The sequence below is a fragment of the Cavia porcellus genome, unplaced genomic scaffold, assembly GCF_034190915.1.
Source record: "Cavia porcellus strain 051 isolate PalLab524CR breed Dunkin Hartley unplaced genomic scaffold, mCavPor4.1 scaffold_8, whole genome shotgun sequence".
Classification (NCBI taxonomy): Eukaryota; Metazoa; Chordata; class Mammalia; order Rodentia; family Caviidae; genus Cavia; species Cavia porcellus.
In genome coordinates, this window is record NW_026947491.1 from 74,765,576 (window position 1) to 74,785,206 (window position 19,631).

Here is a 19,631-nt window from a genome sequence, read left to right on the forward strand (position 1 = left end):
TTAGATCTGAGGATATTCAGTGTTAAATCAGTTTAAATCTGAAGGTAGGGGCAGTAGAATTGTGAGATCCTCTTACCCTAAAAGTATTCACCCTATTGAATCATTGTAGATTTCAGTAACGAGAAATGTGAGAAATAATGAATAATGTCTTGTTTACCTCTTGTGCATTTGGAATTGTTAAGTCACTAAAGTGTTAGGGAAATTTCAGAGGAAAAAACTATACAAAAACATAAATTTCTGAGTGCAGGTAGCTGACTTGGTAGCTGATCAACCTCTATGTATGTAGTACACTTGGAAGATTCTCCAATAAACTACAAACAATTTTATTCTATAATCAGCACTATGAAATAAATGCAGAGCAAAGGGACTAACACACTTTGTTTGTGGACCTTGTGTTGATCTATGTATGATTTAAAGGCATTATCAATTTCAGATTGGATGACCATGTATTATAATTTACCTGGGACTGTAATACACTCGCTGGTTTTGTATGACTATTTCCACTTTTACAGTTGTCCTTTATTAAAAGACAAATCATAAGATCTTCATGACATTATAGAACATCTCAATTAATATCAAATCCAGTCGCTTCTTTGGTAACCAGAGATTTTTACAAAACATGGAACCTTGAGAAAAGGATTTAGATTTAGCAAAATATTTTGGTCTGTAACTATGAAAGAGACATGCAGTGCAAAGCTGAATTCAGGGGGAGTGGAATTATTATGCTATGGATGTGATTGTTATTCTCCAGCATTTATGATACATAATAAAAATTATAGTAAATGTGTTAATGAAGCAATGTGAGATACATATTAAAACAAGATAGATTTTATTAATTTCACCACAAGATGATTAACATTGGAAAATAAACTGGCTGCTTTTAAGAATCTGAAGTTGGATTTTTGGGAGTAAATGGAAAAGGGGAGGGTCACAACTACAGTAAACTCTTCCCATACAAAAAAAGTTACATACTAGGATGTGTATAATTCAAATAATTAGGACAGTTATAGGTCAACAACCTGTTGCCATTTGTGTTTTTACTGGACTTTACTATGAATTTAAATACCATATGGTGGATAGCCCAGCCAAAGACCCACCATATTGATGACATCAACTAGGCCTGGACAATGCACTGTAGAATAAAAGGCAGCATTCTTGAGTGCAATTTGCTTTATGGACTGAAACATCCTTCAGATAGAATAGTTGCCCTTGTGTTGATTCCTCTCTTATAGGTAAACAGGAAGACATGGGGCAGGACTGTAGACCAAATAGACTGTGTAAGTTCTAACTACATTCTCTTATGGGTTTCTTTCATACCAAAATTAAAATTTTTGCCACTCACCATCATTAGTTTTGAATTTAGTGGAGAGAAAAGGATGTACTTTTGGTAGACCCTCTCAAATTCCAGAATTAGTTCGTATTTGTTTATATCCTGGTCTGCAAGTGTTCTGTGATTTTAGTTCCAGTGCTAATTCAGATCTTAGAACACAGTTAGTTTGTGAGTGAGATAAACAAATTATATATGCCAGGCATGATCATACACACCTGTATCCCAGCATTAGATGGAAGATTGTTGCTACTTCAAGGCCAGGCTGGGCTGCATAGTGAGTTCAAGGCCAGCCTGACTACAGAACGAGTCCTCATTTCAAGAAAATTTGCTTTAAAATAATAACTCATGACTGGAGAAGTTAAAATTTCTAAGAAACAAAACCATATTCTCAAGCTTTAGCCCTTTTCTATTATGCTTGACTTTACTTTCAATGGATAAGGAATAAGTTAATCATCTTGTGAATGACCTGGTCATAACATAGGAGTAGGGAGATAAATTGGATGTGTTGAGGAAAAATTTGAAAAGTTTTCAGATTAAAAACTTTGAAGTTACTTCTATAGGTCATTGGGAGCTGTTGAAAAACTGTTGAGAGGAATAATGTAAATTATAGAGAAAGATGAATTAGAGGAAGAAAGACTGAAGTTTAGAAATCATTTTGGTGGTTAGTGCAACGTTGTGAACATTGGATAATGCTGGCTTAAGTTAGGTTGGTGACAGTAAAAATAGAAATGATTATTTACATTTTATTTTTGTTGTTATTTATTAATTGGTGCCTGGAATTGAACTCAGGATCTGTACTTTCCAGGAAGATGCTGTGCTATTGAGCTATATCTGTAGCCTGGTATTTACTTTTAAAAACTGATGAATATGATAAAATACTTTCAACATATTACTAATATTAATTTTGAACCCATTCTGCCTTTGTTCCCAAATCCATCCAAGTATTTACACTATCCTAGATTATTCATAAAACACGTAATAAATGCCAGAAAAAACGAATGTTTACTCATTATAAATCTGTGAACAGACCATGAAGAAATCAATATCGTTTTTCAGAAGCAAATTCAATACTCTCACTTCTAAAGTGACGCTAAGGTTATAGTTTAACAGCAGTTTAAAAATTAAATTAACATCGACCATTAATCTTCTTTTCCGTAAGGCACTACTTTGAATTTGTTATTATCCTCCTGGGAGATTTTTCTTTTTGTCCTCTAGATTCCATAATTAGTCTACCAGAATGTGGAGTGAAATTTCTTTCTACTTCTGTATTAAAAATTTCCAACAAAGAGAAAAACTGTAAGTAGATCTATGTTATTTCATACCCATGTTTCCCTCCTGTCTCTTATATTTTTATTAATGTATATTTGTAATACATAATAATTATATTCATCTTGGGGTGGTGCTGGCAAACCTATGGCACACATTCTGCAGCTTGATGTTTGTTACAGAAAGCTCTAAAAGTTTTGGCATCACTATCTCAGGGTGTTGGTCTCCGTACATATGCATTTTGGAAATTTATGGTCTCTTGTCCTGCATTTTTCTCTTACTCCTTCCCCCACCCCTTTCCTATCTCTGTAAAATCTATCTTCATAGCAAATAGGATTCCAATTTCCTTTAAGATGTTTGCAGTTGATTTAATTAAAGTGTTATGGTTGTCATGTCATGATTTCACTGTTAATTTTTATTAGCATATGTTTACAGTATATAATGATTGGATTCTATGTAAGGAGTTCCATTTATATACATAATACTTGTCAATTCTTTTTCATTTCATGTCCTTCCATTCCTCCATCTTTTGATCCACTTCCTACTTGAAAAATATATGTTTTTTACTTCCTATTATCTCTTATTTTGCTCTTTGTAATTTAGGTTTCCTATATAAATGAAATGATGTGATATTTAAGCTTACATATCTGTGTTATTTTATTTAACTGTCTCAAAATGTATCTAAATGCCTATAAATACCTTGTTTATACTTCTTCATGGCAGAATAGTGCTCCATTGCATATGAATACCAGATTATCTTAGAAATATCACATTTCTAAAATGAAGAAGTCAAATAACAAATGCTGGCAAGGCTACGGAGAAAATCACTACAGTGGAATATAAAGTACTACAACCACTATGGAAATCAGTGTCCAAATTCCTCAGAAAACTGAAACTAGGCTAAGTTGGGTCTGGGAGGGCTAACAAGCAGGCAATTCACCCTTCCTATGATCTGCTGCATGCCATGCAGTGTCAAGAGGAGAAACAAGCCAATTTGCCCTTCCTGTGAGTCAGAGGAAGCTGGGAGCAATAACAAGTAGTGAATTCACCCTTCCTGGGCCTGGAGGACTAACAAGAAATCAAGGCATCCTGCCTGTGAGCCAACCAGTGTACAGAGTAGGAAACAAGAACCCCATCCCCAACCCATTAAGCAAGCAACCAGCTGATGGAGAGGATAGGCTGGCTTGATAGCAACTGAGGTATGAAAATATCTTGATGCTTGTGTTCTCTGATTGACTTTGTAGGCCTAAGGTTGAGGTCTGAGCATCTATGAAGAAGATAACAATATGCAATATAGTAAATATGACAGATTTTCTTCTGTCTTTTTTTTTTGAGATCCAATATTGTTCTCACTGCTTTATTTTGTGCTATTTTGTTGTTTTGTTTATTCCTTCTGCTCTGTTTTGTTTGACTGTATTAAAACTGATGCTATGGGCATCAGTTTTGAAGATAAGATGAATTATTTATAGTAGCCACTACTGATTTTCTATTTCCTGTTTTGAAATCTTACATTACTTTCACTGTTTTGTATTGATTGACTTTATTCTGGTTTGTTTTGTTTGATTTTATTCTCTTTAAAGTATATTTTCATTGTTTTGTTTTGATTAGCTCTAGTATGTTTTGTTTTATTTGATTTTATTACATCTGATGGTAGGGACAGCTATTTTAAAGAAAACAAGAGACATTGTGGTAGCCATTGTTGATTCCCTATTATCTTGTTTTAAAGTCCTGTATCATATTCATTGTCCTGTTTTCATTAACTTTATTTTCTGTTTGTATTTATTCTCTTTACAATAAATAAAAATCTATCACTGTGGTATGATGTTTTCAGCTCTTCTGGGAATATGCCTGGAAGTGGAATGGCTGGATAAATGGGAACTCCAACCCCAGCTTTTTGAGGAACCTCCAGACTGACCTCCATAGTGGTTACACTAACCTGCACTCCCACCAACAATGCATGAGTGTTCTCCCCCCATCCCCCAAGTCTATCCAGCATTTGTTGTTGGTAGTTTTCCTTTCTGGCCATTCTTTCTGGAGTGAGATGGAACCTCAGTGTTGTTTTAATTTGCATTTCTCTAATGACCAATGATAATGAACATTTTTTCATGTATTATTTGCCATTTGTATTTCTTTATCTGAGAACTGTGTATTCCTCTGAGATGCCCATTTTTGAAATGGGTTTTTAAATTTTGGAGATCTGATGTTTTTTATTCTTTATATGTTCTGGAGAGAAATCCTTTGTCTGAGGGACTATTTACTAAGATTTTTTTCCCAATTTTTGGTTTTCTTTTCACTATGTTGGGGACTTCTTTCAACATGCAAAAACTCTTTAATAGGATATGATCCCAGTTATTGATTCTGTGAAGAATTTCATGTGCAGTTTGATTCTTGTTCATGAATTCTATACCTTCCCCATGTCTTCAAGATTTCTACTTACTTTGTCCTCCAACGAATTTAGTGTTTCTATTTTACTATTTAGATCTTTTATCCATTTAGACTTTAGTACGTGGTGATAGCTATGGATCTAGTTTTAGTTTTCAGCCTACAGAGAGCCAATTTTTCCAGCACCATTTATTAAAGAGATTATCTTTCTTCCAGTGGACATGTTTGGCCCCCTTTACCAAAGATAAAGTGGCTGAGTATGTGTGTAGTTGTAGTTGTATCTTCTAATCTATTCCATTGATCTTCAGGTATGTTTTTATTCCAGTATCATGCTGATTTTATTACAGTAGCTTATAGTACAATTTCAAGTCAGGGATTGTGATGCCTCCTGCTTGCCTTTGTTGCTTAGAATTGCCTTTGATCTTGTTCCAGATGAATTTTAGGAATGATTTCTCTAGATCTGTGAGATATGCTAGTGGCATTTTGATTGGAATTGCATTAAATCTGTATAACAGTTTTGAGAGAATGGCCATTTTCACAATGTTTGCTCTTCCTATCCATGAACAAGGAATGTCTTTCCATTTCCTGAGGTCCTCTTCAATTTATTTTTTCAGGATATTATAATCTTTCCTGAATAGATCTTTTGCTTTTTTTTAGATTAATTCCTAAGTATTTCATTTTCTTCTATGCTATTGTAAAGGGTGAGGCTTCTATTATTTCTCTCTCAGTGGTTTTGTTGTTAGTGCATACGAATGCTATTGATTTTTGAGTGCTGAATTTGTATCCAGCTACATTACTGAATTTATTTATTATACCTACGAGTCTCTCAATGGAGTTTTGGTGGTCTTCTATATAGAGTATCAAGTCATCTGCAAATAATAATTTAACTTCTTTTCCTATCTTTATTCCTTTTGTTTTTCTCTCTTATCTAATTGCTCTGGCTAGTATTTCCAGCAATATATGAGTGGTGGTCATAGACATCTTTGTCTTGTTTCTGATTTTAGAGTAAAGATTTTCAGTTTTTGGCCATTTAATATGATGCTGGCTGTTGGTTTGTCATAGATGGCTTTTATCATTTTGAGGTAAAGACCATCTATTCCAGTTTTCTGTAAGGTTTTTATCATGAATAAGTGTTGGACCTTATCAAAAGCTTTTTCTGAATCTGTGTAGAAATGATCATGTGATTCTTATTTTTGGATTTATTGGTATGGTGATTGCATTTATTGATTTACATATGTTGAGCCAACCCTGCACTCTTGGGATGAATGCCACTTGGTCATGATGTATAATAATCATCTTGATGATTTGCTGCATTCTGTTTGCCAATATTTGATTGAGAATTTTTGTATCTATGTTCATTAGGGATATTGGCCTGTAGTTCTCTTTTTTGGTTGGGTCTTTCTCAGGTTTTGGTATTAAGAGTAATGTTTGCTTCCAGGAAAGAGTTAGGGAGAATTGTTTCCCTTTCAATTTCGTCTTTTTCTTTTTTTTATCGGTACTGGGGATCGAACTCACGACCGCCTGGTTCCCTTTCAATTTCATTGAAGAGTTTGAGGAGTGTTGGCATTAAATCTTCTTTCAATTTCTTGTAGAATTCTGCAATGAATCTATCTGGGCTTTTCTTTGTTGGTAGGGATTTAATTACATTTTAAATTTTGTTAATTGAAATTGGATTATTCAGCAGTGTTACACCTTCTTGACCTACCGTGGTAATTCATGTGTTTCTAGGAGTCTGTCCTTTTCTTCTGTGTGATCAAGCCTGTGAGAGTAGAGGTTTTCGAAATAGGTGATGATGATCTTCTATATTTCTACAGGGTCTGCAGCGATTTCACCCTTTTCATTCCTTGTTATATGAATTTGAGGGGTTTTTTGTTCCTTTTTAATATAAGATTTGCTAGGGCCTGCCAGTTTTATGTATTCTTTCAAAGAACCAACTTTTTGTTTCATTGATTTGATTCATCGATTCATTGTTATATTAGTCTCTATTGCATTAATTTCTGCTCTGACCTTTATAATTTCTTCCCTTCTTCTGGTTTTTGGCTTGACTTGCTCTTCTGTTTCTAGATGTTTGAGGTATAGCGTCAGGTTGTTTATTTGTATTCATTTGTTTTCCTGATGTGAGAGTTCACTGCAATAAAATTTCCTCTGAGGACTGCTTTCATTGCATCTCATAGGTTTTAGTAAGATGTATTTGTATTTTTGTTTGCCTGTAAATATTGTTTAGTTTCTTATTTAATTTCCTTTGTGACCCACTGATTGATCAGAAGTATATTATTCAATTTCCGTGTTCTTGTGGGGTTTTGGCGGTTTATTTTGTCTTTAATATCTAGTTTCATGATGCTATGACCCACAGTGATATGTGTGCACCCATGTTTATAGCAGCACAATTTGTAATAGCCAGATCTTGGAAACAACTTAAATGCCCATCAACTGCGGACTGCATAAAAAAGATGTGGTATTTTTATACAATGAAGTACTACTCTGCTATAAAGAATGATCACACTGAGATATTTATAAGTAAATGGATGCAACTTGAGACCATACTCATAAGTGCAATAAATCAAACTCACATATGTAAATATCGTATAGTCTCCCTAGTATAAGAAATGGTAAGTGTAAATAAGATACAAAAAACTCAATAATTGCAATGAAAGGATAAGAATCTGCTTAAGGGGAAAACATGATATCTCAGGGAAAATGAGGGAAAAGAAAGAGGAAAGGAAAAGAAAAATGTCTAAAATTATATAAACACACAGGATAGGTAAGATGATTGCACTACAAACTCTATAAAGTCTTGCAACAAAATAGAATTGGAACAATTGTGCATATTATTGTATGGTGATCTGAGGAACTCTTGAAGATCATTATGTAAAATAACAGCCCTAGTTATGCTCATACCACCTTGTTTTGAAAGCCGGTATTGTAAGTGTTCTGGGCTCTTTTCTATTGTTTTTTTTTATATATCTTTTTCATTTTGTTATTTTCTAGGAATTTTGTTTTTCCCTCTAATACAGAAAGAATAAGTATACATGTAGAGACTCTTGCATGCATAGAACTTCTAAAAAGTTTATGAGAATCGGTTATATAATGCACAATGAAATGAACACCTACTTTCAAGAAAAAGAGACACTAAGGTACCCAAGGCTGATTCTGTAGCACCATGATGCGAAATCCAAAATACTATTGTTCTTTGTTGAGAGTGATTTTAGTCTGTTTTCTTTTTGTTTAATTTCTACACACATGAAAGTATGGACAGCTATTTTGAAGAGAATGAGAGACATTATGGCAGCCATTGCTGACTTCCCTATTGTCTGGTCTTGAAGACCTAAAATGCCTTCATCAACCAGTTCTGATCAGTTTTACACTATTTTGTTTTGTATGAATTCATTGTATGTGAAGATATGGAGAACTATTTAGAAGAAAACAAGAGACAATATGACTGACAGTGAAGATCTCCGGTTGTCTTGATTTGAAATCTGTGTCTCTTATATTGTTTTCTTATGATCTGTTTTGTTCTGTTTTGTTCTGTTTAATATTACTCTCTTTAAAAATAAAATTCAAAAAATAAAATAAATAAAAAGAAAGCAATAGAAAACTGAAACTAGAAATTCTATTTTACCCATCTATTTCCCTTTTTGTTGTGTTCCTGAAAGAGTTAAAGACATCATATTACAATGATACATGTATTTTCATGTTTATAACAGCACAATTTATAAGAGCTAAATCTCGGCAGCAGAGTATCAACAGGTGAATGGTGTCATATCTTTGTGGGAACAAGTGAAGAACATGAGTAATTCTTTTAGTTTTTAAGCAACCAAACATGAAGTATTTTTTTTTCATAAAAGATTGCTCTGAGTATTACTAACTCTGTTTTAAGAATTCATTAAGCTATGTGAGAGAAAATGCTAGATTTTTATATCTTTATTCCTGTTTTGGTTACTTTATGCTCGTCGCTGAGACAAAATACCTGAAGCCCAAAGTTGGGAAAGGAAAGGTCTATTTCTTACAGTTTTTGGAGGCTTCAGTACACACTTAGTTGGCTCCAAGACAGGCGGGCATGGCTGGGCTGCAGTTCATGGCGGCTGCAAACAACAAACAGGAACCAGAAAAAAACAAGACACACCTTCTTCCTGCCATTATATCACATCCTGGCTCCACCCCTAGGTGGGTATAGCACTAACACCATCAATCCAAGCACTAGACAATGTAAATGCACAAATGCACAATGCAAACTCATGAGGCCTGGGGGACACAGACATAAACCATGACAATTCCTATTCCCTGAGGATGCATAACGGTACAACTAAACTGACATAAAGTTTGTCCTCCTGAATTGACAATTTTACAGCAGTAGTGAAATTCAGGAGCATTACTGAATTTTCTGATTGAAAGACAAATACTCAAAAGCTATTCTATGAGCAATTCCTCAGATTATTATAGTAACTATGTAAACAGAGAATAATGAATTTTATTAGTAGACTACCCAAAGCATAATCTATTGAAGATACTATTGTATCTTGAGCAGGTTATATTATTCAGGGGGAAATTAGGTCTTCTAAAAATTAGTTATTGGAATGCAACTTTCTCATTTCTTGAAAAACAAGGCTTCCCACTTTTATGATGTTGACTTAGGAACATTACTAGTCATATAATACCACATTACTGATTTGCCTTCTGTTATGATCTAGTTTGGATATTTTTGTTGCTGCTTTTGCTTTGCAGACAAAAATTGTTTTAAAGTTGCTATGCAACACTTATGATAAACTTAAATTTGAGTCAATAAATTGTCTACTTAAACAGTGATGAATATTTGTGATTTAGGATTAAATTTGGCAGGTAGATTCATGTAAGAATTTTCCTGAGATGTGGCAAGAAAACAGATATTTGGTTTATTTGGCAGAGTGGAAGAATTTATTTTTAAAGAATAAAAATTTCATTTAAATAAATAATAGTTTGAAAATGAGAAAGATTAAAACAATAAGTATCAATACTTATCTGAAAAAATATAAATATATGACATTGTATCATATTAAATAACTATTTTTGCAGGAAAAAAGTATAAATGAGGGCCATGATATACTGTGCAAATACTATACTTTGATTTACATTGTGTAATTTTAAGCTAAGTTTTATATAGCTAAATTTTTATGACTTTTGTATCATACAATTTTTAAGTGGAAATGCTGGGCCAAATAAGAAGCCTTTTAAATAAGTCTTATCATATATATGTTCATCCAGAAGCATAATAATTTATCACTAGGAATTGCAAGTGCATATTGTTTTTCATGCTCAACTATATGAGGCTTAATGTTTAAATATTTCCAAATACTAGTATTTATTTTTAAGTTGCTAGCTGTTTTTAATACATTTTATGAGTTTATGCCTTATATTCTTATAACATTATCCTGTTTGCATAGAGAAAAAAGTTTTGTGAACATTTGTAATCTGCATTGAATAGTATCTTACATGAAGTATCCCGTAATTTAGCATGTTAGGATTAGTTGATGTATCACCTTTATTATTTCTTATTTCCAGAAGACTTCCATGTTTCCTCTCCCTCTTGGGACTTCTCCCCCCTATTATTATTATTAAATAGAGTAAGTGAAGGATATAAAATTCTTCTTTTAAAATTTTAAGTCATATAATAAAATATGAAAATTAAATAATATAATTTGTTATATGATTACAAGTAATACAGATTCTTTAATTTTTGACCTCAGGGGGGATGTGGTTGAATGAACCAATAAAATTAAATGATTTTTATTAGTACAAATTTAGAAAAAGTTTCTCTTGATTAAAATTTTTTAAATGTTGAACTTCACAGACATATGCCTTGTAATTTTATTATAAAATCAAAGCCTATATTTGGTTAGTACAAGTTATAAAATTATATATATTCTCAGTCTTGAGAATATAAGGTTCTAAATATCTGTCTCTTAATTATGTGAGACTTTCCTGTATTTGCAATGTCTTTTGAGTTTTTGTCTTGACATGGAATGCTGCTTTATAACTATTCATTATACTCTTCATACTGTCTTTTTTTTTTCTGTTTATGCCTAATTTATTTGACAGTATATGAAGAAATATTTGTCTTTTTTTCATTATTAGGCCATTTGTTTAATAGTGCATTATGTTCATCATAATTAAATTATAAATTTGTTTTGTATTTCATATATTTTTTAGCTGTCAGGTATTTCTCAAGACAAATGTTTGTTGTCCTTTGTATTTTTAGCAATAATCTATGTATAGTTTTGTGTGTAATTATGTTTTATGTGGTCAGTATTTCTAGCCTTACATTTTTGTAAGCATTCACATTTATTTATAACATTACTTTTAGGAACTCGTTTGAAGTACATAAATTGGATATTGTTGAATTTTATTTCATTATAATTGCTTAGTTTCCAATTTGAAGCTATGTTGTCAAATACACAGAAATTTATCACAGTGGTATCTTGAGACCTAATTTTGTCATTATGAAATCTTCCTTGCTACTCAGTTAATTATAGTACATCTAATGACAGCAGCAATAATTTTTAGAATTTATTGACTTTCACTGTGATGGACAGATACTAAACCTTCCTCCTCATATCCATGCCCTTGTATAATGCTTTCCCTTGACTTTCTTTTAACCAATGGGACAGGACAAACATTGAGGGCATAGCATGACCATTATATTAATGACATTTACAAGTCCCTCAGATGTCTTCCTGTATTGACCTGAGTACCACTTAGCAGTATGATATAGTACTCAAATGACCTCCAAGAAGCAAGACCACCACAACACATTTGGAACATTCATAAGCCTTAGAACAAAAGCCTACCCTTCAAAGAAGAGTTTCAGCTTCCTTTATGAAGGAAATACCTGTTAACTGATCCAGAATGAGTTCAGATATATCAGAATGAGTTCAGATATAAGAAAATTGGAAGGAGCTCCTAAATTCTGAGAATGATATTTGGACAGAGGACCTTCCCAGTCCACTGTCAGAAAGTCATTGGATGCCCTGACTTTATGTGGTTCGAACCACCAACCTGCTCTACCTACCTCAAAAAAGTATTACCATAACACACTGATTGAGCATCTGGCAATATCTAAAATTCATCTTTGGTGAAAATGGAAACACAGGAAAATAGTAGCCCCTGGGGAAGCTGATTAGGACCGTCCATGTCCTGGGCATCACATAGGAGATACTTGGGCTTCATTTTGATAGTTGATACAATAACTTGTCTTCCCTTTTCTCCCTATATTGTCCTTAAAGAAGTGAGCTACCTTGATCTAAAGGTCAGTTTGAGAAATCCATGTTCCAAGGAACTCAAAGTGGACTTTGTATAAATCATTCTTCAGCAAGAAACTGAAATCTCAGCCATGTGAACACAGTATTTGGTCCACAGAAGGAGCTTGGAAGTAGATAATGTCTTAATTGACCCTTTGACAAGACCTCAGCCCTCTGCCCTCAGCCCCGACCTACATGTACACTGCAGCCTCATAAATCAATTTAACAGTACCAGACCTCTGACTTAAAGAATTTGTGGATAATAAATACATTTTCTTTTTTAACCACCAACTTTTAAAATTTATTTTCTAGCAATACATACTAAAGAGATTTAACTTCGTCACTCTTATTTTTTCTAGATTTGCAAGGGTATATACTAGTAAATTTAAAGGGACATAGGGACAGACACCTGCACATGCTTTAATTTTGATCAGCTTATAAGGTGACACTAATCTCTGCCATTTTCAACTGGAATAACAGGGGTAGTTCTTCCCACTAGCTCTTTGATAAGGTGCATATGTACATTTTAGTGGTTTTCACTTGGCCTTTGTTGTCATTATAGCTCTGAATCCACAGTTCAGGGGATTAATGTGACAGTTGTGATAACTACTTAGTGCATATTTCTCAATTCAGTGACAGAGACTTGTTATCCTTCTCCAAATAACATTTTAGAAGCTGTGGTGGCCTTTGGGTACTCTAATATGTCACTGTCTTACTGATGACCACGTCTTTAAAGGGCTGGTATTTACAGTGAATACAAAGCCTGGTCATTTATTTTCCACTGAGTGTTACTCTGGCAAATTCTCACAAGCCAATTGGGAAAATGTTAAAGCAATCAGTACTATATATACACATTAGATGCTGCCAAGTACTTCTCAAGAAGTTACAAGCATCCTAGTAATTCACCAGATCTCAGACTGAGAAGAAAGACAATTGTGATTATGAGTGTGGGGTGAGGTTTCATTGTAGTGGCTGATATTATCTCCTGGATCTCACATTTTTATTTGATTTCTGATGTTTAGGTTTTTATCATTATTGAGATATAATTAATAAATAAGAATTATATTTATTTACATGTATGATTTATATATCAATATATGTATATATATATGCACATATATTCTGAAATGATCACCTCACTCAAAACATATTACATATGTATCACATAGATTTCTTCACATATATATCAATTTCCCATTTTATTTTTATGATGCAAATTCTTATGATCTATACTAAAAAGCACTGAACTTGTTACTTGAAAGTTTCTAACACTAGTTACTATGCTGTATATTTACAGAAATTTTTATTTGGCATAACTGGCATTTTGTCACCTTTGTGGAGAAAGAATCTTTTTGATTGGGTTGAGACTTAGATGAGAACAAGTCAGAGCAATGGAAGAAAAGCATACATACTTATTTAATACGGGAGTCTTTGTACAGAAAGGAAGAGCCAAAGGAAAAAAGTTAATCACTAACACAACCGAACAGGACAATGAATAGTAAGCTATGAAAAAGCAACTAAATCACGTGGAAGCTAAGCATTATTTTAAAAAGTTTGCACAGAAACCTAACATTGTTTTATTTCTAGTGAAAGGAGGGCAGGATCTGGTTTCCCTTCACCCCTCTGCTGGTTTCCGCAGCTGGTACAGGCTACTCAGATATTACACTCCTGAGCCACATTCCCAGCCTGTTTGGCGATGGTGTCTGGCTAAGTCATCGAGGTGGGCTTCAAACTCACAGTCCCTTTCCCCTCTGAGAAGTGGGACCACGGTAGTCAACCACTAAGCCCAGTTCACATTTGCTTTTAAGAAGCAGCCTGTGAGAATGATCATGCTTCTGCTCTTTTTTGAATGCCTTTAGTTCTACATAGTCAACATTTTAAAGTGTACATTTTTAACTCCTTCCTGTGTGACCAGGAGCACCTACTTTATCACTCTTCGGCAACCACCATTCTGTTCTCTGCCTGTATGAAATTGATTTTCAAATTCCTCATAAAGTGAAATAATGTCCTAGTTGTATTCCTCCTACCATAAATTCCTCCTAATCCATCATATTGTCAGAATGGTAAGACTTTATTTTATAAGGCTGACTAGTAATCAGAGTAATGTCTCCTCTCCCGTTTCTTTCCCTTCCCTTGCCTCCCCTCAAATTTTTTCCATTACCCCCACTCACCTCTCCATATCTTTATCCATTCATCTATTGATGCGCAATTATGTTGGCTCCCTATCTTTCTATTATAAATAATGCTACACTGAATGTTAACTATAGTTTTTATATTTGATATATATTTTTAATTTAGAAAAAGCTATAAGGATAATACAAGGCTTTCTTACTCCTTATTACTGTATACTCCTTACTTAGATTCACCAACTGTTGTATTTTGCCTTAATTTATGTTTATTGTTTTTCTGTGTGTGCACGTGATCTTTCTTCTGAATCATCTCAGGTTAAATTGAAGATAACATGCTCATTTGACTCTGAGAATGTTACTGTGTACCTATTGTAAGCAAGCATATAAATAATCATAGCATATGGATAACATTATCATTGATATTAATTCTGATTTTTAATCCACAATTCATATTCATGAATGATCTCAGTAAAGTGTTTCATAAGTATTCATGTTTAGAAAATAATCCAAAAACATGTCCTGAATTAAGATATCCTTTCCTCTTAGTCTAGGACTACGAAAGAGTTCAATAAACTGTACTTTCCTTTCTTGAATTCAGTTTATGTGAAGAATAAAAGGTACTTAATTTGTAAAATGACCTACCAAGTTAATTTTTTCTGATGACTCATCACGATAAGGTACAAATTTTCAGGTTTTTGCAGAAATAAAATTGAAGAGACTAGGATTCCTATTATGTCATTATACCAGGAAGTATGCAGCCCCAGCCTCTCCTCAGACTGGTGACTTTGACCATATGACTCAGGTGCTATCTGCCATAGGTTTTTTCAACTGTAAATTTCCATTTTTGTCCTTTGGATTTAAGTAATATATATGAAAGTATGTACTTCACTGTGCAAGTATTCCCTTGCTCATTTAATTTGTCCCACTTTTCAATAAGCTTTGTCATTGCTATTTTGATGCTCAGAGTGACTTACATTTTGCAGCATGAACTCCTTAAGATGATTCTATTATTATCTGACATTTTTCTGCCATTCTTTGGCATTTTCTGAGTTTCTAGAATAAAAAGATTTTCCACTCTCATCTTCTTTTGTTTCCTTAGTCCTAAAATAAACCTTGTAGTTAGGGAGCCTTAGTTCATTTTAGTGAGGAAGGTTTTTAGAAACAAGCAGTTGGCCTCTAGATGTTTTTATTATTACTGGTGTGTAATTGCTTATAGATTTTCTAAACAGGCAAAATAAAGAAACACACAGGGGTAGTATTTCCCTTGTGAGGCTGTGCTAAGACTTACCCTTAGTTATTAGTCTACGATTAGTAGGACAAATGGATTTGTGAAAATTATGCACATAATTTTTAAAGATCTATGTGTTATTTGAGATGTTTATATATGACCTTTGTTTTAAACTTGTCAGTTTGTTAAAAATGGTAAGAAAAACAAAGTGTGGTGGATCCATGATGATAAAATTAAAATAAGCTATTTTTTATGCAGTAAGAACTATGAAGTATTTTTTCACATGTCCTTGGAATCAGACTTTTACAGTTACTAGAAATTAAAGAAATGAACCTTCAAATTATCTTACTTTCAATAAAGTATACCAACATGCAAAACATTATTTTTCTGTGGTCTTGAATTATTATTTAGCAATAGTCAAGTATGAAGTAGAATATAGTTTATTTGGCTGTATGGTTACTTTTTATTCTTGCGTGTATTTGCCTCATAGAAATCCTGGTATACCTTATACCAAATGATTGTGTGACTTTGAGAGAAACATTACTTTATATTGCTGGTACATAAGACAAGCATAACATTTTCTGTTCCATATTATTACGTGTTTGATTGTAAAGTCACACATCCTAATTTTGAGTGGAATTTAATGTCGATACAATATATATCATCTAGTTATAAAAGGAAAATGTAGTTGGAAAGTGGGCTGCTGGTCCATAGTTATAAAGATGTAAACATTATGAATAGATGAAATTTTATTCTGCACCCTTCTCGTCCTACATGTTTCTGCAGTCATTTTCATGTCATTGGGCAATTTTCTGCCTCCTCTCCAGAAAAATTGATGATGATGTATTTATAGTGAAACCTCAGGAGGCAATTTTATTTTTTCACACATATATTCTTTTTCCGCACTTGCTCTATAAATTTTTGTTTTTCTTGTTTATCTAGAGTTCTCCAACATCACACTTCAGTGACTCCGTAAGTTTTGCTCCTACTTGGCAATAACTTTTTTGCTGTGGTTCCCTGAGGATCATGAAAATATCTGGGAAATTTAACCAGTCTGCAGGGAAAAAAAATCTTAAAGATTTCTAGCAGCAAGGTTAATTGGATTAGAGGTGTCAGATCTGAGTTGTATATTTTTCCAAAGGAAGCCTAGATGGATACTGATAGAGTTGAAAAATGACATTACTTACTGTTTCTGTATTTATATAACTTGGTGTCGTTTTATAACATTTCTCGTCCCAAGGTCAACAATTTTATCATGTATGTACAGGAGTGTAGAATAATGTTTTGATTAGGTTACGTATATACTGATTTCAACTTTACAAAGATTCTTTAATTTATCCATAGCAGTTCAGGATATATGAAGTTTGCACTAACTTTTGACTATTAGAGATATAAACATAGGAATCCAAACACAGTGTTTACTCTTTCTCCTTAATACGTGAGCAGGGTTCTAACTGAAAACAGAAAGATTCTAAAGAGAGCAATAAACAGTTGGAGACAGATCTTTTTCAGGTTTTAAGTTACTCTTCAACATGATTTTTCTAGATTTAATTAACAAAACTATCTCATCCCTTGTTTTGATCATTCTTTGCCAGTTGCAGATAAAAGGAGAATAAATATATAAATAACGTGACTGAGTTTATGTAAAGTGGAGACAAGTTCTTTCCTCACTGAACCCTTCAGTTTCTATCTTCTATAACAAAAATGATGGCCACACAATTAATTATCAAGACTGGGCAGTTTAACATTGTCTTCTAATCAAATTCCATATTAAAATTATATCAACTGGTCACATATCCTTGATTTCATGCCTACTTCCCCAGTAGATAACCCAATGTCAGATCATTCATTGCTTTCATTTGCTTTATGCCTTCAGTATGGAACAGTTTGCTGATGTTTCTTATTTTTAAAAATGCATATATCTATTTTAAATATAGTTGTGTCATACAGAATATGAAATTTTTCTGATAGTTACACATAATTTATTTCGGCTATTACATTTTTGGTAGCAATATCTCAGTAGGGCATTGTCTCTTGTTAAAGATATCATAAACAAGAATATAAGGCTAGTTTGTCAATATATTAACGAGATTAATTTGAGCATGCATTTAAATGTTCAGATGTCAAGTTTAACATTTAAAGTCTCTATTTTTCCTTCATAATTGTTAATGATACCTTGAAACTATGCAAGGAATATGTTGCTTCTCACAGTGTGCTCTGAATCATTTTAATATTCATTGATGATTTTCTAACTCCATAATTGTCTCTGTAGTTATCTATTGGCATTCTGATGCAAACAACTCTCATTTATTTCTGCATGGTTCAAAAGGCCTTTATGTTATTATATTTTTAATTCAATAATAGTGTTTTTAACTCCACTATAATTTGATATTCAAAATATCCTAGACTGACCATATTGAGCATCTTCTACCTGGCATCTTGATACTTTTTATGTGTTCCTATCACTCCTGGAACATATTTCCCTATCATTGCATAAGAAGAAGTACCAGGAATAATTCACTGTCCCTGTCATACAATTAATCTTTTTTGCCCCCGGGAACATTGTTTGTCTTTACTATACAATGACTTTTAGATAATAATTTTTAGTTTAACGAAGTCTATTTGTGTAGAGTTGTCTGTTCTGAAACGTTCCATTAAATATTTGTTCTGGTATAAACAGGGCATCTTTAACCTTAATGCTTTTATAAATTTTTTATACTTGGAATCAAACTCAAGATCTTATGCTTGCCAGTCAGGCACTTTGGTGCTGAGCTATATCTCTGGCCCAACATGCATGCTTTTATTTCTGATTTTGGGGAAGAAAGGAGGGGATTGGAATGTTCTTAATGCATCTGCTCTTTTAAAATTTATTCTTATTTAATTTCATACTTATTCCAAAGCAGCATCTTTCAGGTTAGCACACTGATTCTTCTTTCAAAAACTAACCTACTAGTCAATCAATAATAGTTGTGTTTAAATTTGCATTTATTCTTTCTATTCAATCTCTATATTTTATTGATCTTACAATAAAAAGAACATTTTAAAATAAATTTTAATAATTAACATAATAACACTATTTATACATCCATAGCAAATCGAATAGAGATAATTAGGCAAGTTAAAGCAAACACTTTGTCAGAAATCTCTATATACTCAAGATTAGAAAAAGATATGTAGTCTTTTACTTTTTAAATAATACATTTGTGACACATAATGAATCTATTCATTAGTACAGAGTTAATTTTAATAGTAAGATATACATATAGTGAAATACTTACATGTTAAAAATGCATTTGTTGATTTTATACAAATTCATATACCTCCAATATCCACACCTTTATCCAGATACCAAATATTTTCAAATATTTTCAAAGCACCTTGTGGCATGTTTTAGAATGCCTTAAACTGGATCTGACATTAAAATTTTAAAGACTGCTTATATGGATATTAATAACTAAAATATTTTAAGTTATTTTGACCAGATAAACTATGTAGAGAATTTTTTTTGTCTGATGACTGGGTGAAATATATATTGTCATTCCATGTTCCGTGTACTGAGGAATATACCATTACTCCAGGTGTTTTGATGACTAATTTTTGATACAGATGAGATGACTCGAGTTGGTAGATCAAAGCTTATTGAAGTTGACAGTGTTCCTTTATACTGTCAGTAGGGTTAAAAGTTAGGGTTTCCACACAGAGCAATCTGAAAATTGTTTTTGTATCCTTTCTTACAAAGTCTACATCAGGTCTAGTTTTCAAAAGCAGGAAACAATACAGTTCAAACTGATGGCTGTTTAAAAAGCTGCTACACAGCCTCATTCAATTATTCACTAACCATTAAAGCACAAAAAAGATCAAAATTTACTGCTTAAAAATTCCAGATTGCCACACAATTTACTGAGGCAATCTAGAAGGAGCTGAAAAATTATAGAACAGATTGCATTTATTAACAATAAAATATGATTATATTTCCACACAAGATAAACTTTGGATATGTTTCACTAAATAATGTGGTGGATGTA